Source organism: Mercenaria mercenaria, unplaced genomic scaffold (genome assembly GCF_021730395.1).
Source record: "Mercenaria mercenaria strain notata unplaced genomic scaffold, MADL_Memer_1 contig_2771, whole genome shotgun sequence".
Classification (NCBI taxonomy): Eukaryota; Metazoa; Mollusca; class Bivalvia; order Venerida; family Veneridae; genus Mercenaria; species Mercenaria mercenaria.
In genome coordinates, this window is record NW_026460848.1 from 21,445 (window position 1) to 46,671 (window position 25,227).

The 25,227-nt window shown below is 33.6% G+C and overlaps 1 long non-coding RNA gene across 1 annotated transcript in view; it reads right to left on the minus strand.

Annotated features, from left to right (window-relative positions):
* Positions 1-12,442: 12,442 nt before the first annotated feature.
* LOC128552398 (uncharacterized) overlaps positions 12,443-25,227 on the minus strand; it is a 28,283-nt gene continuing 15,498 nt past the window's right edge. Inside the window, exon 4 of the long non-coding RNA XR_008369065.1 lies at positions 12,443-20,316. This is a non-coding gene — a long non-coding RNA (uncharacterized LOC128552398). The remainder of the gene's footprint in view (positions 20,317-25,227) is intronic.

The window sequence follows — 25,227 nt, forward strand, 5'->3', positions numbered from 1 at the left end:
GATAGTGATATGGTACCCTAAATGGTAATCTGGAACCCTGAGTGGTAATATGGCACCCTGGATGGTGATCTGGCACCCTGGATGGCGGTCCCTAGGAACGGACGGGGTGGATGGCACCTAGCAACAAGCAGCTTGGTGATCCGGCACCGGTGCCAGATCACCAGCCTATACTACTAAGAAAGTATTTGTTTTCTTCAGTGTAAGGTCACAATACATTTCACTGAGTAAACACTAGAAGCAAACGCAAATTCAAAATGTGGTGCACACGATATTTCCATCTTACATAAAGATCACGAAAACTTGCTATTATTCAGTGTACTGTCAATGGTTTTAACCCATTGGTTTGCAAGCGTAACGTCGCGTGTGTTGCATGACTTTCCAATGTTATTACGTCAAATTTTCTCTATTGAAAATAGTTCTGTGTTGTTTCTAGATGTTTACTGCGATAATTCGTATATCTGTAGGTCTATGTAGGTGTAGATATTGATAATCCCTATATCGCTATACATCTTGTGAAAAAATCCCCCGATTACTTATTATTCATATTATATTTCCTCATTCAAGTGTTATTCCATTCCAATGAAAAATAATAAAAATGTGTTGTTTACCTGCTTTATATATTGTCACTTTATAAACTTTCATCAGCATAAGATGGCTAGATAGAAGATATTTGTTTGTTTTTGTGTAAGATGAAATTTTATTTCGTCGAGTAAGCTTCGAAAATAATATTCTCATGAGTGGCGAAGCCAGGAGCGAGAATACTATTTTCGAAGTTCACGAAATGAAATAAAATTACATCTTACACAAAAAATCAAACACATTTTCTTTTCATTTTATGCTTTTCCGTAACAATAAGACAAATAAATTGGCACTTTTCATCTTGTTCGATTAAATGTCTCACAGTGATAGCCCCAAATATACGGACCAAAGCAGAAGTGATCAAATATCAATGTGCAAATAAAATATGCAAATAAAATATTAGAAACAAAGCTACCTGCTAGGAATATTTTTGACCAAAACCCACGATTAATTCATCTTCTTGTTTTATTTGATTCGTTCTACAGTACAAAATGTGAACTAATGCAACGTATGTTAATAACTTTTTTACGAAAAAGTAATAGTAGCGGAGTAATATGAAATGTCATTCAAGCATCGATACGGTCGTCATGTTGGAAAAATACTCGAAGCGAAGAAGGGATTTGTGTTGTTTCGGAAACAAATACTGGATTTATATATGAATTCTTGGCAAGGGTAAAGTGCTACTTTTCATTTTGCTGAAGCGTATAAAAAGAATCTCTTCATTGTACCTGATGACAACGGCTTAACGAATGCGGAAAATGCTCCATATAAAGTGTAGTTGGAATCGGACAGGACAGCGCACTGAATGAGAAGTTTGTTTACCTGCTTGGCAATAAACTATTTTGTGAAGTTTTGATTCAATGACAGTTTTTGCTGTGCGGCTGTACATGAATATACCTGAAAATCTTCAAATTTAGTGCAAGAAGACCTAGAGAACATACCTTCAGGCTTCACTGAATTACAAATGTTGGCGGTGTGTTCAAACTACTTCGGTTTACACAAGGCGCATAGCGAGGCAAATTTTAAAGGCTTATGAAGTCTTGACTTCAATATGAATTTGATTTGTATATTTAAAACTAATGTAGCAAAACTGTTAAATGCAGGAAACAACATGGAGAAAATAAAAAAAAATCCAGGGATGTATACCAATTTCCTTTGCCTTCAGTGGGTTTTACTATCATTTCAATTTTAGGTATGCGCCTGCATACTGTTCTTGTTGTTTTTTACCTTAGATACTGAGATAAAATTTAATTTTAACCAATAAAATTTCTACAATATTGAATTATAGGAATTGTCAATCCGCACGACAGTCGTGCGTATTATTTTTCTTATTCGCACGACGGTCGTGCCGATTAGTATTCTTATTCGACGGATAGGTGTTTCGGTAGCCTTTTTAGTTTTTGCCGTAAGGGATGTCTTTGTTTTAAAAAGAACTAGCTATTAAAGCATCATGTTCATTGTTTGAGATATTATATCAATAGGCTTTAATAAGATATTAAAACAACACCGCAACAAATACCATTATTCTATTAGTAAATTGAATTGAATTATTCACCAAATGCAGATAAATAGAAAGAATGCACATATTCTTGCATACATTGATAATAGAAATCATACTTAAATGCATTTTTGATTATGCGTTTAATTCAATAAATCGTGCGTAAGTAATTCAATAATGCGGGTATGTGCATTGCTAAAACTGTTAAAATACTCCGAAAAACGTTATCTGATAAGCAGGGAAAACTTCACAAAAAAAAAAGAAATGCTACATATGTATACAGTATGTTTAGTCGTATCAATAACGCAAATAATCAACATGACTTTTCAGACACGTGCGTATAAAGAAAAATTATCGGCACGACTGCCGTGTGGATAGCCTCGGCCTAAATTATATTGTTTTTTTAAAGTGAGTGGGGACTTAATGTTTTTTTTCAATAGATCTAGTTTACTGAAATGATATAGGTGGATCGTATTTATAACTTCCGCTGTTTCTAACTCTGGCGTGAATGGGAGCGGTATAAAAAACTTTCACCGTTTCAGACAGTGGCGCTAAGGGAAGTGGTATTGTAACTTTCGCCGTTTCAAATAGTGGCACTAAGGGGAGTGGCTTATTATACTTTTAGCTTTTTCAAACAGTTGCATGAAGGGAAGCAGTATTACACGTTTCAATGAAGCGGAGCAGTATCATATTTTTCACTGTTTCAAACAGTTGCAAGAAAGGAAGCAGTATTACACTTTTCACTGTTTCAAACACTGACATGATGGGGAGTGGTATTATAGCTTTCACTGTTCACTGTTTGGAGGGTTATAAAAGGGGAGTGGTATTTATAACTCACTGATTTTAACAGTGGCCTGAAGGGGAGCGGTATCATAGATTCCACTGTTTCAAACAGTTGAATTCATGGGAGAAGACAGGTGACCTAGTGGTTATGGTGTCGTTCGCTTGATCCGGAGGCCCCACTATATTCACGGGCACATCTTTCCATGTGACACAAGTACCAATTTTAAATCTTTCAAGAAATGTGCACTAGTTTTGTACAAGCAGAAATACACACTCAAACAATTTAAATTTTAACACACTTAAAAAGATTTTTGAAGGTACAACAAATTTTTATTCTGTTTAATATTCTCGTTAGTTTAAACGAAGCAACAGCTTTAAAATTCAACAAGTTGTCTGTGAAAATGACAAAAAAAAACTGTTAAAGCACAACAGATTTTAATCAATAACATCATTTAGTAAAGACTGAAGTATATTTAAATTTTCATTTGTGAAAATGAAAGTACTTTTGACAAAACTGTACAACAATTTTGCATGAATTTCATAAAAATATTAAAAATGAAAGAATGTCGAAAACCACTTTTACTATCTAATCCGTTTCTCTCTGAAGTACAAATGTACTAGAAATGTAATGAAAAATATAACCAATATTGATCTCTGAGATTATTTTGTGAAAGTAGATAACTTTTCACAAAAAGTATACCATAAATTTCCACTATATTGTTTACAAACAATGCATGTGAATACCAACTGGACCAGAAGATGGATGGCCAGGGTTGCAAACACCGGTGGAGGAACATTTTGTTCATTTATTTGACAGAATAATAATATCTGTCATGTGTTTACGAATCGGATAGAAATACCCGTCCCGAGGGCACCTGCGCATTGGGCGGTAATGAGGCTTGCCGAATTACCGCCCATGCGCAGGTGGCCGAGGGACGGATATTTCCATCCGATTCGTAAACACATGACTGATATTTTTTCTTGCATATCGTATGTTAGCATTTTATCCTGGCAGACTTTTTTCTTGCATACCGTATTTTACAAAAGGTAGAAACAGTTTCTTTTTAGCACTCTTTCTTATAGTAGAGAATGAACACAAAGCGCGGGAAAATTAACGTCCGTAAGCAGAAGTGACGTCATGATGTTTTGCATTACGCACAATAACAAGTTCCACTTTAGTTTTGGCGTTTGTAGCGTAACGTTATGTTTTTATGGTAAATTAACGTATTTTTTCGAAAAATATACTATAAGGAACGGAGAGACTCTATCGAATCTATCAAGGTACCTGCTTTTTTTGTATTTTACATAAACAATATATTATTAATGCATGAACTAGTAGTTGTCATTAACAGCACGAGAGTTATCTGGCATGGGGGGTGCCAGATGGGTTTTGCCGGCATGGGTAATAAAATAATCGGAAACGCCAGTCCAATATGCAAGAATGTCGGATATCTGGCGGTTTTGAACATTGTTTAGTTTGCTGTATTTGTTAATGCTGTTCTCGTTCTTCTCGTGAGATTTGCATGATGTAATTTGCATGTATAGCTTTACATCACACCAACACAACTGATGAATTTCTTTTCCCGTACGCAAAATAAGATGTACAAACTAGCCACATTGAACGAAGTAATGCTCTTGGATATTTTGTTCCAAGGATATCAGCCTCATGCATTTTTTTTTGTAATTAGGTCATATATGTCATATGTTACGTTATATACATGTATTTTTGTAGACACTCCAGGAGAAGTTACTCAAAATGAATAGAAGGGAAGTAACGATTGACAGTGATTGAAGCACCTTATGGGGAATTTTATCAAAAGTAGTCCCAACTGTAGTGCAGTGAAAAATATATTTGACATTTTTTCACTGCGAAAATATCAAATACATTTGTCACTTATATCTCAGTATTTCATCCGAAAGCATAAAATAATATATGATATTTTCATATATTCTACAAATTAACAAATTTAATCATGATTAATCGATGCTCGGGCCTTTTGTAACGATAAATCGACCTAGAAAGGCTTGCTGATTCCGAACACTATCTACCAGAATTGGACATACCTCAATTTGCCAAAAATATAACATTATATAACCATAAATATACCAAATTATGTGCTTGGTTGACATTGCCTGATTGTAATGTCATCTCGGTAGTTGTCATTGTCTTTCGGAAACGGAAACGTTTAATTTCCATCGAGAATGTTCGGATTTTTCTCGTATATAAATTATTATTGTCGTATTCCTTTATCATTCACGATACTGTTTGAACTTCAATATCCATAAGAATACTTTTCCTCAGTTTCTCTTTAACAATGTTGCATTTCCGTTATTATTTGTCGCAAATTTAAAGCATTTTAAGTGGGGGTAATATCAACTTTTTTGATTTAAGATCATCTTAACTAGATAAGAATTCATCGTAAACTGGAAATATGCAGGAATCGGGAAAGCAAAAGAGTAATGATGTACATTCGAATAAATATCATTGTTACTACGCAATGGAGTGTTCTTTAGTATTGCTTCTTATGCTTCCTTTCGACGACTACTAGTCAGTCGGCTCGGTCTATAGAATTCTTAATTTTTGAAGCCATCCAGCCGGCTTGCGGAAAGTCGATGATTCTACCAGTATAAAGAGCGTCACCTGATGTCGTACTCCACAATGAAAAGCTAGAAAAGGGACCATATGACCTAAATTGTGTCAGTGTGATTCTAAACCCATCGCAATAATTAGTACTGTTTGCTGATCAGGATGACAAAGACTGAAAACGGCTTCGAATCAATACCTGTACATTTATTTGGTCTATGACTGCCTTACTTGATAAGAAAGTTGGTCAGTTGACTCCAAGACAGAGTTGGCCATCTACTGACCACTGACAATAATCCTATTTTGTTCAGTATCTTAAGGGCAAAGCGTTTTCAAGTTATCACGTGGAAAGTTATTTCAGTCTAGGTCACTGTAACCTTGATTTTTGAATATGGACCGAAAGAACAATGAGACTCAGTTTCTTATCATTTAATCGTCATAGGAAGTTAAGTTGTTGGCTTAAACGTTTTTTTTTTAATTATTTGACATCATTACCCAGATCACTATTACCCATTAAATCATAGGCGTTATTTTCTTGACCACAGGTGATCATCATGTGCTTTTTCCTTGTTACTAAAGAATGCTTGGTCATGAGACTGTATTGGTGTAAGTTGTCAATCCTGGCCCAAAGCATCAGGAATTTAATCAGGTAGCTGTAGGCCCATGTCTTCTTTAGTTATTGAACAAAGCCGTTTTGATAGTTTTGTCCTTCGAGATTACGCCTCCTTCAGTCAACAATACAGATAATCAACCTGCCTTGGGCAATCATCATAATTACATTTTGACCATGGGAACTTTAAACGTTTTACAGTTATCGAGCGGAAACCAAATGCCCACATGAGCAAAACAATTTATCCCCTCTTTTTCGAAAGAGGACAAATTAAACATAAGCAATACATATCCATTCAATCAGTGGAAGAGTCAAAGGAAAATAAAATAACCACCTTATAATAACTATGACTTTATTTCAAGCACACTGCTTAACTAGTACAATACGTTCGAAATAATACAATATGTTAATATTCTATATCATTCGCTATTTAATTGCATTAAAGCTACTGGTTCACATTTTTGATATATTACTTTAAATACTGTATAATAGAAGAGCTATCAGTATGTGCACTTACAGAATATATCCTTGTCACATAAAGTGTTCCAGTACTAGAAAAATCATAAATTGATTTCAAAAAGCAATTAAAGGAGATAAAACTACGTAGATGACAAATGTCTTAAATCAGTTTTTAGTCTATTCAAATTAACAAAATAACAAAATTAATCCACACAACAGAAGGGATAAATCAATGAATATTTCAGAAAGGGTTATATTTCAGACAATCTACATTCCTCTTGATGCCGCCAGTCATGTATTAAATTTCATAAAAGTTTATAAAACTGTAAAATTAAATAAACGAAATGTTTCTTGCTATGTATTTCATCTCATAGCCATCTTTTGAAATATTACATTTTATCAAATTATATTCATTAGTTACAATGTTATGAAAATACAAAAGAACCTTGATAGCCCAAAGTCGCTCGCTGCCTATTTGACATTGAATAGAACCAACTGAGCTAAGTTTGAAAAATATAAATGCTGAAATGTGGAAAGATGTGACCAAGACAGGAAATCAAGACTTAAAAGTTCTGTGTCATTCACCTTAAAGATATGACATAAAATATGCCAAGAGACACTGTTTCAATACAAAGTAGAAAAGTACATACTTTAGTTACAGTAGTAATTTTATTTTAAAAAAATGAGACCGACATCGTCATTATAATCTTTAAATAGAAAATCTATTAGTAAGTTTTACAAATAAATCTCCTTTAATAGAATTATCTCCAATTCTGGGTTTATAATACGTTTCTATATTGCTACATGTATGACTTATTTCACAACAGTCTGCAGTCAGATGCGAGTCAGTCGGAGGTCAACTTAAGGTCAAATTGAGAGTTTAAATTTTCTTCCGATAAAAAGAACCATCATAGAATAAATTCCTGACATTACGTCATGTTAGGATTTTTTTCTTCAAACTAACATTAGGATAGTTCATAAAAATGATACAACGAGACAATGATATTCTATTGTAAGTTCTAGCAATCCACTCAGCAAAACCAATAAAAATATTGCACTGATGTTCCGACGAATTTGATGAGCATCTATCAAATGCACCCAAGCGAAACTATTTGAACAATATTGATGAAGGGCCTTAGAAATTGTAAAATAAAAAATCAACATATCAAATATGGTGCAGATCTAATATCAGGTAGTTCATGAGATGTCATTTAAATGTCTATATTCGATGCAATAAATCAAGCTTTATAAAGATCAATCATGTTGTTCAGCAGGAAAAGCTTTTAAAGGTTTCTTTATCTTTAGCCCTGATTTCCCCTGAAAGGATCCAAGTAGAACCTTTTGAATGAATATAAAGAAGAATTTCAAAATGACGCTTCAGACTATGTTTGGTTATTGTCTACCATGTGGTTCACGAGAAAAGGTCGCTTTCTATATTTAGCTGTCACAGTGGCGGCTTCTAAAAGGGGTCAGGCGAAATCATTTGAATAGACTTGAGAAATGACCTTACAAGGCCAAGTCTGGTGATGATCTATTATGTGGTTTACGAGAAGTCGGACCAAGAGTAACAATTCGAATATATTTGAGAAATCACTTTACAAAAATGTTAGATACCAAATTTGGTGATGATCGACGAAGTGGTTCATGAGAAGAAGTCATTTATGTGCGTTTCAGTGTTCGCCTCTCGTCGCCCCTAAATGAGGCTAAGCATATGTGACTTTCCATGTATATTGGAACCATACCGTGAATGAATTAGCCCCCAACTGTGCTAATGAAGACAGCTCTGCCAAGATCTAGGCCTTTAACATAAAGTTAGTATGTTGTCGGCGGACGATGTTCACCAGACTATCCACCTAGTAAACTAATAAATCGAGGTTCAAGTGAGGTAATAAAATGAAGTAGAAAAATAGTACATAAATCAATAACTGCTTAAAGCGACTAACCCAAACATTGTGATTTTTTTTAAAATAGTTTATCACCGAAAGGCAAAATGTCGCCACTGTTTCATATATTTACATGAAGCATAGTGGTTGTCCAGTTTATAGTTTCCAGAATTACGGGAACATTCATTTTTTTGCAGTTATTCTCATGAACTTTATAAACCGTTCAAACGCTTTATTTTGTAAACATTGATAAATATAGAACGAGACGCGACAGTATTTTTAAACGCTATCATCACGTTGGCAGCAACCCAAAAGTTCGCATGTAGTTTGATGGTTCAATTTATATACTCGTCTACCGATTAGGGAAGTCAGCGTGATTTACTTTGCTTTTATTTAGGTAAGAACCACTATCGTACTGAATAACACTACCTAAATAACGGACCGTTCTATTATCAAAAGTACACAAACATCGTTCGCCTCAAAACCGAAATATAGGTAACGAACAATATAATGGCGTTTAGAAGTGAAAACAAAACAATAACATAAAAAAGTCAATACGCTATGTTTACGATTTGAGCAGTGATTCTTCGTTGGCCGAGCGGTTACGGTATTCGTATTAATCCTTTTCGTCGGGAGTTCGATCCCCATTTGTTTGCATTAAATACTCTGTGTAAGTTTGTTTTTCTCTGGTTTCTAATGTGTTGCTTTGCTTCCAATTTCCATATGAAATTGGTAGTCAGACTAAGTATATATATAAAAATATCAATAAATCATAAAATTATGACCGTGCAATACTTTTATTAAAAAGAAGCGTAAAATTGTTATAAAACTTATAAAACTAACTCGTACATTTTTAAAAATATAACAGGAAAGCTTTAAAACATTAGATCATATTAAAGGTGGGGTGTATTTAGACATAATCATGGGTCAGTTGTGACATATAACTTTAGTGAACATGTTTGAACTAGATTTACTAACTCGTTTTGTCTTCATTGAATTGTATTAAAGAGAAATACTAAAGACAAAATTTAACGGGTCCGGGAATCGAACTTACGACGAAAAGGTATAATGCGAATACCGCAACCGCTCTAGGCCAAAGAGAAACCACTGAATGCATCGTAAACGTACTAAGTGTACTGACTCCATTTTATGTTATTGTTTCGTTTGTTTTTATTTCAAAACGTCACAATATAGTGCGATATAGGTCGACCATGTCTTTTTGAGCCGTGACTAATTTATGCAGGGCAGTTGATTCGCCAAAAAAGGGTAGGAACATACATGTAATACATAGTAAAACAGTATAAATTATCGATGCATGGCCCAAAGGATATGGTGTTTGCTTCAAAAACGTGCTTTTCGAGGTTCGAGCCTTGATAACTCGACATTTTTATTCAATTTATTTACTATTTATATATTACAAGTGGGCATTCGTAAAATGCCCACTTCTACGGTCCATATGCCCACTTCTACCGTCTTTTACGGAATTAATCTAAGGATCAAACAAACAGATGCCCACTTCTTCTGTGAAGTAATGATATAAATGAAACTTAAAAAAGTTCAAAAGTGCAAAAATCTAAAATAAATGCCAATTGATAAATTACAAGCAAGTGAAAACATGAATTAAATGGAAATAAAAGTAGCGTATTATATTAGAAATATAGCGTCACAAAAATAAAATAAAAATTATGTATACTAGGGGGAAATACGGACTTAATCTGGGCTTATATATCGATATCGATATAACTGTATCATTCCGTCACGGCTCAAAACACGCATTCAAACTATACCTATACGTCTGCGCTCTATTCATATTCACATGATGTTTGCTGACGGGAATTCCGTTTTTTGTAAACCGGGAAACACTTATTTGAAACTGTAGACGAATATTTTTATCTTAAATTTATTAAGAAAACAACGATTCACAAAAGAATTTGGTTAGTCCATCGAATATGCAACATACAGGTGAATATAGCAACATGTTGATTTTTCAAAATCTGACAACCTGATGTGTGGGTTCCTGGCTTTGAGTTAAAGATTAATATGTTCCATATGCGTTTCTCTCTATCTCAATGATGTCCTCAAATTTTCTCTAAAAATTCACTTGTTGCATAGAAACTGTCTTAACAACAACTGCAAAGCCCGATTGTTTAAAAGCCTTGTCCCTAAAAGACAAAGTAATGAGCAAACAGACATAAACAAGTACATGTACAGAATATGCACCAATTTTGAATAATAAAATTTTCATTTCACACGATGCTAAATGAGATAACAGACTGCACCTAAAATGTTAAGTTATAAAAGGAGCATAACCTGTGAAAATGCAAAACGGTTATGGGAATTGTATATAACATGTCGGATCATCCTAGCAAACACGTGTGTGAAGATTCAATCCATATCCACAATTATTATCATATTATTATTATATAGCCGCGTTTTCAAGATAAACACGTTCAGACGCGCATTATATACAAAGGGAGAGATAAATCTTAAGATAAAAGGATTCTAAACCAAGACACCTTGACAAACAGTGAAGCGACCATTGGTTTCTGAGCTACCATCATATAAACATATAAGAAACCAACCTTTGTTAAGCCACAAAAGGAGCACAACTTTGTTAAAAATGCAAAATAGCGATATGGAGCCAGTGTAATGCTAGTGAATTCATCACAGAAAAAAAGTGCACGGCGTTTCAAAAAGGGGAATAACTTTGTTAAACTGCAAAAAAGAGTTATGGAGCATGTGCAGTGCATGTCTGATTATTACAGTGAAAAAGTGTGTGAGGTTTCCATCCATTCCCACAAGTATTTTCTGGGACAACAGCTTACATACATGTACAATTTAAACATTTAAAGAAATTGGTAAGCGGACACAGAAAGCCAGTAAAATGGTCGAGCGAAAACCTCAAACTTGTAGTAATTGAGTCGAGTTCAAAAGGGACGGAATTCTATAATCATTTAAGGTAAAGGGTTATTGCATCTGGCACTTACTCTCATTTTCATTTATCAATATATGAAGTAAAAGAGTTCTGATGTGAGGTTCTGAAGAAAATTTGTTTTTAACGTGAAAAAGGGAGATTATCAGTGATTATAATACGTCCTAAAACACGGGTTGCACAATACTGTGTAATAATTAACTGTTTCAGAAGTATTGTACTATTTATTTGAACTGTCAAAACTTGTTCCTGGCTTTCATTATATTCTGTTCACGCCTACATAAGATTGACATAAAAGCCAGAAACATGTTTTGATAGTTCAAATAAACAGTACAATAAACCAACTCCAAAACAAAACTCAACGGAAAATATTAGTGTAAAAAGAGATGCAAAATAGGCCCAAAGTATGTAACATCCGGGTGTATCCCCGAAACCTGAATAAATGTAGACTATTCCCAAATTAAACTGATTCAAATCAAATATTCAAAACATTCGGGTAAGTTCTGAAAAGGGCAAATACTTTCAATGCCATAAGGGTGGTTTTTCAAAATAATGTGGCAAAAAGTGTGACATAGGGTTTTGACATAGGGTTTGAAAATGCAAACCTATTTCTTACGATGGTCGCTTATTTTATATGTCAGCAAATACTTCAAATATCAAGGAAATGACTTTTGGAAAGTGTTGAGAAATGCCAATCAGAAATAGTTCAATCTTTAATTCGAAAGCTCAGCGAATTTCCAAAAGATGGGTAATACATGCATAGTCATTTATGACAAGGAAATATGTAAATCACTTTTTATCTACATATATGATTCATTCATTCATTCATTCATTCATTCCATATTTTATATTTCAACATTTTATAACATGGTACTTTATATACATATATAAAACAAAATAAAGCAGGATTGGCAACAGCAGAAAAAGATGGGAGTTAAATTGCATTAAATGATAAATAATATTAACACACGTCAGATAAAACTAGCTATAAGTTCTGCTAATAAGATTATTATAAAGGGTTGCTTTAATAAGAGATTTACAATAAAAATGTATCATTCAAATAAAAAGCTCTGATTAAAATATTTGTATATAACTTGAAGGAAAATACAAACCATGCCACAACATTAAACTATAAGGATGACACAGAAAAGGAAACTAATTCTTATTATATTGTGGTCCTTTATAAAAATTTAGCCTGACACAAGAACCAAGTAATAAGTGTATATGCATAATTTGGAGCTTATCTAAAACTATATAAACCACATGCCAAATTTCAAGAATGGCCATTAATTTTAATAGCAAAATTTTCCACCCCAAATTGAGTTATTTTTCAGGTGCACAGGGGACATATATATTGAAAATTGGTGTAACATTCATTCATTTTCAATTTCTTGTTCATAAAAAAGATTATTGGTGATCAACTTAAGACATATCCTGTAAGACAATTCTACAAAATAACTACAGAATTGAAAATATTTAAACAAAAACATGAAAATCAACAGCATGTAATGCCTTAAATGAAAAATGTTATTTTAAGCATAGCTAACACATTGTAATCACTTAGTTTACATGCATTGCTCAATACAATTTATAAAAAATGATAAACTCTAATAAATAGTAAAATGGAATAATGTTATTCATACATACATTGTAATGTAACCGATTTTAATTTTCGAAATGTTTTAGTTAAATTTGCCAAGAAATGTGATGTTGTGAAACAATATTATGAATTTCAATATAATAGCTGATCTTCAATTTATTTGAATAGAAACTGTAATATCATACAACAGTTTTAATACAGGGAGTGGAAACTCAAACAAGTCTCTTAGCCTGCATGTGATCATTTTTGCAGTCTCCATCAAAAAATAAAAACACTAATGATAAATACAAAGGAATAGTATTTTGTAAAGAGGGTGCGTGCGTGCATGTATGCGCGTTCGTGTGTGTATGTGTGTGTGTTTTGTTCATTCAATTAAACAAAATATATAATATATAATCATAACGTAATGCCAATAAAAACGCAACCACTTGATATGCTATGTTTAAATTACACGTCCACAAAACCTTATCTCGTCTCCACCGGGAGTCTTACATGTTCTGGATATTCTGGATATTACGGCAGAAGCAAGTCACGAGTTAGCTTCCATTTAAAATCAATCGGGCATCCAGCATTTTCGTATAGCGTTTTTATTGGCACTAACTTTAAGTACACTAAACGAATCGAGGAATTAATGCAAACGAAGTCTAAGTGCATATAGATAAATTATTATGACGCAGCATTTGCACTTTTTATTTTATCTGCCTCTCGTTCGATACATCGCTTATATTTGTTATTATAATTATAGATATACCAACTTTGAATAAAATTTGTATTCTGCATTCTATTCTGTACATATAAAATGTGCTATTTTATAAAAAGAATGTGAAAAAAACACAGATGTGTGGAAACATACACGAGTGATATTTACAAAAGTGTCATTCTGCTTTGAAAACTACAACATACACAAGAACACATTTGATAGCTTATAAATAACACAGTATAATGGTTTCCTTCTATACACAAAAGTGATACGGAAGACTGGTGCACCACATTAACTGCCAAATGATTAATCCAAAAATACTTCATGATAAATGTCAAATACTAAGTGCTAAATACCAAATGTAATTTTTCATATACAAAATGTACCTAATGCTAAATGCTTAATGTCAAATACTAAATGTTAACTGCCGAATGATTAAATGCTACTTGCCAGACTCTGAGTTCAAAGTCTCTTAAACTATTAAATGAAATTTTATTTTTAAAAGCAACTAATGTTCTTCCAGTTCAATCTGAAGCAATAACATGTTCGACCGGCCATGAGAACATGGTATCGAAACTGTTTACCATAAATGTTTAAATAAGACAAACATTTATACTAAAAGTCAATTAAAAATATAAACTAGAATGTGTCTGTAGGACACAGGGTGTGCCCCCATTGGTACATTTGTCACAAATAAGGGGCAATAATTCAAATGTTTGCGGTCTTGAGGGGGTATATCCTCAACAAATATTTCATATAAAGGATTCATTATTCTAGGCCAAATACTTTTTGAGCTTTGAGCATCACAAACAAAAAATCCACTATTTTGGCTATTTCAAGGACCATAACTCTGTAATAAGCGTTAAGATTCTCAGGAAGAATGCAATATGTGCAAGGTTACATCATGATCAAGACTCATGCAAGGTTTCATGAATTTACATCCAATACTTTTTGAGCTAGGCTAGTCATTAGGTCAAAATGTGCATTGTTGACTATTTCAGTGTCCATAACTTTAAAAATAAGGGATGGAGCCATACAAAAAATAAGAGGGGCACAATTATATATCACGATACAGACTCACGCAAGGTTTCATCAATTTGTATGAAATACTTTTTGAGCCAGGCGCGTCATAAGGTGAAAATGTGCATATTTCACTATTAGAGAACTGATATTATACATTTTGTATTTAGTACTTAACAATTAGCATACCGCACCCAGGGCTCGACAAATTCTTTGAAAGCAGCTCGTCCTGCATGCGATAATAATGCGGTACCGAAACGGAATTGAGCGGAGTTTAGAATAGCGATCATCAAACCTTTCGTTTTAGATCCATCTTTTTGTTGCCCGGCTTCTTCACGGCTTAATTGGATTTATTATATTTTGGTGAAAATCGCAATCGTCCTGCAGGACGAATACTTAAGCAAGTTTCACTCGACCGGAGCCAATTTCTACTCGTATTTACAAGTGGACGAGTCGATTTGTCGAGCCCTGGCACCGGTCTTCAATACGAAATGTAATTATGACAGAAATATGAATCCCAAGGCATGAGTATATATCCTTTGGCGAAATTCCACTCTTTTATCGTTTCAATTACTTTATACTCAAAAGAAAATTAAATACAGTATTTAATTATCAGTTGTTTTTTGTGCCTAATATAACAGTATTTCTGAAATGTAAATTTAAAACAACGGAATAGATTTCCCTCTAAGTATTTAATCTGGCCGAAAAAAAGATATTTCCTGTAATTAAATAGATAGATTTTTATAGCGACTTTTGGAGTTCATCGAAAGCACAGTAATTTTCTGCGCATAAGGGGCATACCACATGAACTTCTGGGGTGGAGGTTTGAGGGGTGGATGAGGGTAAGGGGAAGGGGAGATTTTTGTGCGGGGAACCCATCCTGCAGGTAAAGGTATGGGGTTCTCTTCCGGATATTTTGATATTTCAAACGCTGAATCGTGCATTCTGGTGGGTTTTGAGATAAAGAAATTTCTGTCATAAACTGACGTTTCAATAGTGTTTTGTGTCACTTACACTCAAAGAAAAAGATATTTTCTAGGGAAATATTTAAGCTCAAATTTTGCATGTTAGAAAGGTTAAAGTTATTAACATCTTTATTTCACATTTTGTCTAAGTAATTGGGACCATTTGTTTAAAATGTTATTTTAAGAAAGTGTGGTAACATTCCTATAGTTTCTCTAGTTTAGCCGACTATACTTTTGAACTGGAAATTTTACTTGGGTGTGAGACCCTTGAATGAAATGGTACCACAGATGGTTTTGAATATTTCGAAAGACAAATGCTGAATTGTATTGAGATTAAAGATAACATTATCAGTGTGGCCTTATCAATACAAAAAAAATTTTCTTAACAACATGAAAAAAATATGTCTTTAAAAGATGATGCCCCGTCCTTTAAAACCGACCCAGCTCTAACGCCTATATATACTTTAAGGTTATAGTTCATATATCAAAATTATTGAAATAATCTTATGTAATTAAAATTACACCATACAGTTTTAATACTTTGAAATCAAACCTGCACTCTTCTAAAGCAGCGTTAAATATCTAAACATGGATGAAAATATTGTTCTTCCTGTTTTGTAGTGATACATATACCAGAATTATTATTTAACAATAAAATATTGAATTTAAAAACAATTTAAAAGAAAAGAATATGGTTATAAATACGGAAGTATATTCATATACTATATAGTATATAAATTTGACTTTTTGCAGTGGTTTGGCGGCAATACTGTTTTCCATTTAGCGGAGCAAAAATATTTCTTCAGTAATTCCAATCAGACTTTTCATATAAGCCCCAACACGCCACCCCTGCTCCCACCAGGATATCAAATGGTCGGCTCCCCTAACCTAATGTAATTTAAAGTACATTAATATTATGAACTGACAATTGCATATATCAAGTTCCTTTATAGAAACAAAATTTTGAAAATGAATGTAAGCGTTTACGCATCTTATTATTTCCCAATTATGAAACATTATGTACAGTGAGTTATTTTTGCTTGATATTTTTTTCTGAGCACGTTTATTATTTATTATTTTTATTTTTATTTTTTGCTTTTTATTGTATACTTGAAAGGCACCTATATCAAAACTAAAACACTTTTTGTATTCTAGAAATGCATGTATGTTCCTAAAATATCATATCATGGAACATATCCCTTAACAGTTAAGAAATCGTTCGTATTAAGTGAATAATAAAAACATGTGTGCTCTAAAATATATCCAACCGAACCCACATCGAAATATACAGATAAATACTATGATTATATATCCAAGTAGTTTTTACATCTTCTTTCGATTATTCCAAATAGTTTTCTAACTCAGTAGGATTTTAGGTCACGCAAACAATTTCACCGTCATGTTTTATATTTTGACATATTTCAAATGAGATAAAACGTCATAACTGTTTTAATATGTAGATGATAAGAGTGCATGACTTGATTGATACACTTTTCAATACTTCTTTCCTGGGCCTAGTTGTTCAAAACTTTAACAGGCGATTAAGCTAATGATTGATTAAGTTAATAGTTATACTTCAACATTTTAGAAAACTTAGAAAAACAAATGTATGAGTTAATGATTAAGAACACTAAAATGTCTTTATAGTAAACGTACTAGTGTTTCCAAGCAATGATAATATTTTTAATCAAAATTAAACGGGCGGTTAGTTTGACAGCCCGTTACAGTTTCGAACAACTTGGCACAGGTGATCAAAGTTTGACATACATGTTTCCTTAGTCAATTTAACAGATATGTAATTTATATATTGCTAGTTTTAAAAAAAATATCTTTCTAACCTATTAGCCTTAAAATCCAACTCATGCACTATTTCAAACCAAAGGAAATGTCATTGATGGTAGCAGACACTACTTTGTTTAATGCTTTTCATATATATGTAATTACGTATTTAGATCTAGAATGCAATTTTTGGATGCCGAAAACTTTCAATTTATCTACGACTATTGCTCTATATAAAATTTAACACAAACTGTTTGTATTATTCCGCATCAAATACCCGAGCAGCGACATGTATCTGCCACTTGAATTGTATAGTGCATCGCTGACCGACGATTATGTAATTTGATATCACCATTTCCACATCTTTTATTTCCCTCAAGGTATGCTACCCTCATATCTTGAAATCTTTTCACAGTCCGGTCCCCTCTTTAAAGTTGCACTCATCGTTGCCTGAATTCATCTGCTTTTTATATCCATCAATACCAGTGATCTTACTTAAAACATTATTTCATTTCTAAAGTAGTGAGAAGACTGATATAAAAACACATGTATTGTATTTTATCATATAAAAGAAAAGTAATATATACAGAACAAAATAAAACAACAACAAAAAAACTGAAAGTAAACTCTGCTGCTTGTGACATTGATCTTAGCATATGACACAATGTCTAATAATAACGAATATTTATGCCAAGTTATTTGAATATACACCAATGCATAAAAAGTTACAGACCAGACAAAAAATACCAATAATGTTCAAAGGTGACCTTGGAGCTAGGGGGTCTGGGTCTTGCGCATGACAAATCAACTCATTATAGGGAACATTTGTGCCAAGTAATTTTAAAATCCTTAGATGAATGGCAGTTATTGACAGGACAAGAAACAAACCATGTAAACCTCTAAGTGTGATCTTGACCTTAGAGCTAGAGGTCTCGGTCTTATTATAATGGCGAACATTTGTGCAAAGCAATTTCAAAATCCCTTGATGAATGGCAAAGTTATGGACCGGACATGTAATATACCCTATTAACATTTGACCTCTAAGTGTGACCTTGGCCTTGAAGCTAGGGGTCTGGGTTTTGCGCATTACACATTGTCTTATTATGGGGATCATTTATGCCAAAATCCCTTCATGGATTGCAGAGTTATGGACCGGACACGAACTGTGACGGACCAACGGTCCGGAAACCAGTATAGTACTCCCTAGTATCTTGGGGTATAATAATAAAATGTCTATTAACAAATTGACTTTCATCCGTAAAATCTAAGTAAGACCATTGACTTCCAAAGCTTTTAATGCCATTCTACTGGTTTATACTAATCTATTTTAGACCATTGTGAAACAAGTTCTACAACATATATACTAATTACCCTCGACTTCTCATTCCTGTTATCACTTGAAACGAGAGTGCATGAATGTCGAGTGCCAAACATGTGAGCTACTGGTAGCACTTTTCTTTTCCTTTTCGTATTGTGTTGCCTAGAAGCAAACCCCTACTTCACACACTGGATGTGGGTTTTTTACCACAAGGCTATTTCAATTAAGCTCTCTGTGATTCTCCTCAATATTAACAAGAAGTATCTTTAAAAAATACACACGGCCGCATTAGTTTATGCACACTTTAAGCTACGAAACGTGAATGCACTCTGCACTTTTACACTCGATCGGGTATTTATAAAAGCAAAACAAAATTTAGTTTTTAAAGTAAAATTTTCATGTTTTGTATGTAGATGAAATCGTCAAGGGATACGAAATAACCATAAAGGGGACGAGTTTACTGGGAGGACGAGTTGACTAGGAGATGAGTTGACTGTAAATCGTTTACGGGAGATTACGCCGCATCAAAATGACAGAGTTTGCAGGTTTGTAGTTGAACTCTGCCGCAGTTTCACTACCGAGGAGATTCAGGTTTATGACGTTAGCTATTTCTACAGGAGTCTTGTTCAATGCAGCTCAGTGCGTCTGCACACCCCTTAAGAAAACTTCATCTCTTCCATTCGAAACCCTGTGGAGTTTTTCATCCACCAATCAAAATGTACAGTCATAATCAGCTGTTAAATGACCTTCACCCCAGATATTTACAGGAAGTAAACGTGAAATCAATATCGGCCTGCGGCCGGAAAAACACTCCAAAACATCTATGATAGAAACAGTGAACACCCGATTCCATTCCGAAATTCTAAATGTAAAGTTTCATCAGAGAATGCTACTATTTTTTGGCTCTCAAAAATGTTTTTTTACATTATACTTACACCATATTGCTGTACAAAAGGAAGTCCAATATTTCAGTATAAATTTCTGAAATTTCACTACAAAAACTTTTATTTACTGTGAAATCATTAAGTTTCTAGGGCATGAATTTTTGTGGTTTGTGCCAAATCCTCATTTTGCAGACATGAAATTTTTTGTTTCAGCTTTTGAACATAAAATGGGTGGCAGTTATTGGGATAATATTTTGTTGATTGTCTCAACCACAAAATAAACAAAAAGGCAGTCCCCTACAAATATTAATGATTTCTCAGTATAATATATTGTTTAACTTTTAGTCTGCTGGCGGCAAGTGATTCTGCCTTTGCGACCAGTGCAGACCAAGATTAGCCTGAACATCCGTGCCGACTCATCCTGGTCTACCCTTTGAATGATAAATGATACTGCCCAAACTGAATGATAGACCAGTCCATTTCAGAAATTAAGCAGGGTAAAGGTTAATGCATTAAAGTCAATATTGCTAGAATTATTTTTGTAATGTATGTTACTAAATTGTCCATGACATAATATTGACTTCGTAAAATTCCAACTAAAAGGTGATTGCTAATTTAATTCAAAAATTATATTCCCGGCACCATTTACTTTTTGCCCTTTCATCGTGCTTAGTATAACATGTCTCTGCTTCCTTCATCCATTTCTTCAACTTGGTATACATCTAAAACATGAAAATATTAAATACTATTACAAGAGGGCCTCCTAGTGGCAATGTCTTTTGATGAAACAGAATAATTTGTACAATCTTCGTAAAGGGTCACCCAAGAGACATTTGTGTAATATTATTATGAATTCGGGCCAGCAGTTTCATTCAAGAAGATTTTTAAGGTTTCCACTATACACATATTGGAAAAAGTGACCACACCCTCTGTCAGCCATGTTCTTTTGACGAATCGGAATAATCTGAACAGTCTTGGTAGAGAATCACACAAGGAACATTTGAGTGAAATTTTTTCAAAATCCAGCAAGCAGTTTCATACAAGAGGGTTTTTAGATTTTCCACTAAATATAAATAGGGAATGTAGACAACGCCCACTGGCGGCCATGTTTTTTGAGGAATCGGAATAATTTGAACAATCTTGGTAGATCATCACACAAGGACCATTTCTGTGACTTTATTTCAAAATCGGAAGAGCAGTTTGATACAAGAAGATTTTTTTTAAAGTTTCCAATGTATACATGGTCGCCATTATATGCAACCAAGTGGAACCATTTAAACAATTTTGAAAGAGGACCACCCAAGGAACAACCAGACCAAGTTCCATCAACTTCCGCCCGATTGTTTTAACTTCCACCCAATGGTTTTAGGAGAGATGTTGCTTGAAGAAAAGTGTGGACATCTAAGAGCTCACCCTGTGCACTTTGTGCTCAGATGAGATAAAAAAATAATTTGTTGGTGTAACTGTTTCTGTTTTATTTTGAACAAAATTATAAAGGCATTTGCAGATTGGTTTAACAGACACACTATATTTTGTCATTGCAAGAAATTTTCTTGGACTGTCGCAATAATGAAATCTATGAAATTTAGCACCGCATGAATACCGAGTTTATAATGGGATTTATGCTTGGCGAAATCCTTAGCAACGGAAGTAAAATTTCGTGCATGCGCACTCTACGTCGAACAAACGAATGACCGCACATTATAAATTACGTTAAAGTTCTATCACATTGCAATCTATTCGATAAAAATGAGTCTGTAGGAGGAAGGAAAATATATGTAAATCTTTGCAAATGCTCAAAATGAGATACTTCCTACGAATGCGCAATTTAATTGATGATTACGAAACAGGCAATAAACTATTTTTCAGCAATATTAGTCTTTCATCTAGACAAAGTTAGGTTAAAGTAAAATGACAAATTGATATTTACATCAATTTAAATAAGTTATGTGTGCATGGATATTTCTTAACACGATCTAACAGAACTTATAACCTGTCGCAATTAGCTTACATGATAGTAGCGTTAAAAGTCGAACTTAAAAATCATTGTGTACACTACGGTAGCGCTTTCATACTGTCGCACTGACCTGTGTACTTTCGCTCGGGGCATTATGGGTAAGGACTATTTTCAACATGGAGTCGTAAACAAGGAAGTGAAAGTTTGCGTTGCATTTTTGTTGAAAATTCACCACTGTTGTTTCCAGAGTATTATATATTCTAGTGTATTCATTCTAGTATCATTTGAAATGATGAATGCAAGTTATCTGCAGTTGTGTAAATCGATTCATACGTGAAGAACGACATCGTTTAGCTTGTTTACCTGCGAAATTCTTTATGTATATTTTTGTACTGTTTTAAAGTTTGTTTTTTTGTTTGTTTGTTTGTTTTGGGTTTAACGCCGTTTTTCAACAGTATTTCAGTCATGTAATGGATCAGTGTTCCTGGATTCTGTACCAGTTGAAACCTGTTCTCCAGAAGTAACTGCCAATTTCCCCACATGAATAAGAGGTGGAGGACTAATTAATTCAGACACAATATTGTTTATCAAATAGTCACGGAGAACATACGCCCTGCCCGAGGTTAAACTCACGACCCCTTGATCCTTTCATCGATGCGCTACCTACTGAGCTGTACATGTACATCATTTCACTAAATAAATGTACAAAAGTAAGTATTGAACACACCAATTTTCAATATAACTTTAGATTGAAATAATGTCAGTCATACATTGTGTTGCAGGACTAATTTTCAAAGTATCGATGTAGTCCAGTACTGCAGTAAGGCTAAATGTACAGTCTAGTCAGAAATTGTGCAGACTTAAAAGACTAAATACCAGACTTAAAAGGCTTAATACCAGACGCACACTTTGTTTTCTTGTATTGTATTCTTGATTTGTTAACTGATAAATTTTCTATACAAATTTGAATAAACAGTTGATAATTAGTATGAGTTTATATGATATCAGAATAGTAAAAATCATTTTCAGCTTGCTTCAAAATTAAAAAAAAAACTCAGAATTTATTTCGCGGTAAGGACAGCCGGTGACAGTTAGCTCAACTGGTTAGAGCACCCCAGGCATAGTAGAACAATATCATGGGGAGGTCTCAGGTTCGAATCCTGACCTCGCACTTTTCCACCACATAACCTCCAATTATGTCAATTTACACTTCCAAATTTTAACACATTTTAAAAAAAAAAACTTCAATTCTACATGTACATTTGATCTTGTAATATTTTTCGTAACACAGCACATTTAGAAAGTGTTTCCAGCATTTTGCCATGGAAAACATATGAGATTGATTTCTTGTTATAAATTTTGTTGTTGAGCACAGTATTCTATTACCTTTGATATAATGTTACAGTTTAAATGCATGAAACAGTAGGTATAAACTTACGTAACATTTAGATTTTTTCAACTGAGAAACAGGAATGTCCCATGTTTTTAAACTGCAGGTCAACTGGTCAATAGGCAATACAAACTGGGACATGTTTGTTTTATTTGTACAAAGATTTCTGTTGTAATTTTAAGAGTAATCAAATTTATTAGTCTACTTAGATGAATAATGACCAAGATACTAGCATCAGTATATTACATATTTGTAAAGGTCACTGTACATAATCCTTGTATACTTCTAAATCTGCTGCATGAGCTGTCTGTCAAAAAATGTAGTGATAGAAATAATGGAATCTTTTGAAACTAAGTGACATTGTTATTTTTGTATCAAAATAAATTATGAATAAATTCCATTTCAGAAGAAAGGGACTTAATTTAAACATATTGCTTTGTGTGACATAAATTTACTAACAGTCTGGTTGGAAGATGTAAAAAAGAATGGGGAGAATTTTTGGTCAAATATTTGAAATTAAACATACTTTCTGAGGGAAGAATGAACCAAATATGTTACACATAGCCAGGGAAATAGTACTCTTGTGTGAAATACTATCAAATTAAACCATTGAACATAATCTAGAAACATTTTAAACATCTTTTATTGACTATTTATATATAAACATCATTGATATTCTAGTTATTATTTTCATTTATGTTATGACTGTATTACCATTTTACTTCTTACTGATCTGATAAATGAATTTTATAGGTAGATAAAATGATTTATGTCATTGTTGTACATTTGGGGCGAATTGGTCCCATTCTGAATTATGTTAAATTATGTACTACGGTAAAAGCCAGTCTGGGAATTCCTTTTATCACGTGATACCGTTGAACCAATCGGGAAACGGCATCTTCCTTCTTCGTCAGCATTCAAGAGTGAATAGCACGCTTCTTTCTTTAATTTTATTTTGGCTAATTTCTGGTTTTATCTTAGGTGATTTGGTTGAATATTTATGGTAATCTTATAATAACATATTTGTTAACAGTTATACACTCTGGTTTACTGCAGTACGGATGGGATATACTTGTAAATTTCGATGTTTAATTGTACACGGCGATGGACTGTAAACTTCGTATAATAATTCAGAATGGCGGTTTACATCCAGATTTTGGGTCATTGTTTTGGGACATTTCCATTTAAAACTATCGTCGTCGTCATTGGTCAAATATTCTTGTTATCCTGGAGCTAACGTCGAAGCACTACGGAATAATTTGTCGGACATTGAGTAATTGTTCTCCGGACGTTGTGGTTCTCGTGATTGGAACCAACGATTTCTCTTGAAGAGGCGGACCTCAACACTGTTATATCATCAATTGTGGATCTGCGGACAGGTTGATATTTCTTAAACACGTAAAAAGTGCTAATCTACTATATTTTCCATTGACAACCTTCTGAAACAGGCCGCTACCAAGTAGATACTTCTCGGTGTAATCACCAGGTTGATGACTCAAATTATCTGTTATCAGCACGGATTCAAGAACTTCCGCATACTCGGTTACTTTTAGAGTATAAAAGGATTTTGGTCGCAAATGGCCCAGTCCACTGACTTCTCAGCAGACGGTGTACACCTGTCAGATGGAGGCCAACGGCAGTTATATTCCAACATCCATGCTGCAATGGTTAAAACATTAAACAGAGGACTGCAGATTTAGATGAACAAGATACGTAACTTTTTTACTCATAGCATTCTATGCTTTAGATTTGAAAAGTATATCAATATTGTCCAGCAGTTCATGTAAAGGGCATTCTTTATGATTTACGTTTGCCTAAATTTTATTCTAAATACCCTACTGTTTTGATTGCTAACAAGCTCAATAATTAATGGTCTATATCAAACTGTGCAATATGTTGCCGTGCTAAAAACGTTACAGAACGATAACATTTCAAGATTTTTCATTGTTTTTGTCTTGTTATTGTGACATCTGCTGCATTAAATCAAACTATGTACCTTGTAACCTTTTCCTGGTGTAAATTTTCATTCAGTAAAATTATAGGTCTCTGATATTTTCATTATTATGAAATTTATTGTTGTATCCGATGGAAGGTTTATCTAGGCGGTGCAGTCTGACATTTTAAATGGTAAATTCAATGATGTAAACAGCTCTGACCTTCAATTCAATATAAAGATTGTGGTGTAGCATGAATGTGTTTTTAATTATTTTATCAACCGCAGCTCGCAATCATGCTATATCAAGTTACAGTACGATCTGGTACATTTCATAAATTTGTTACCGGCAT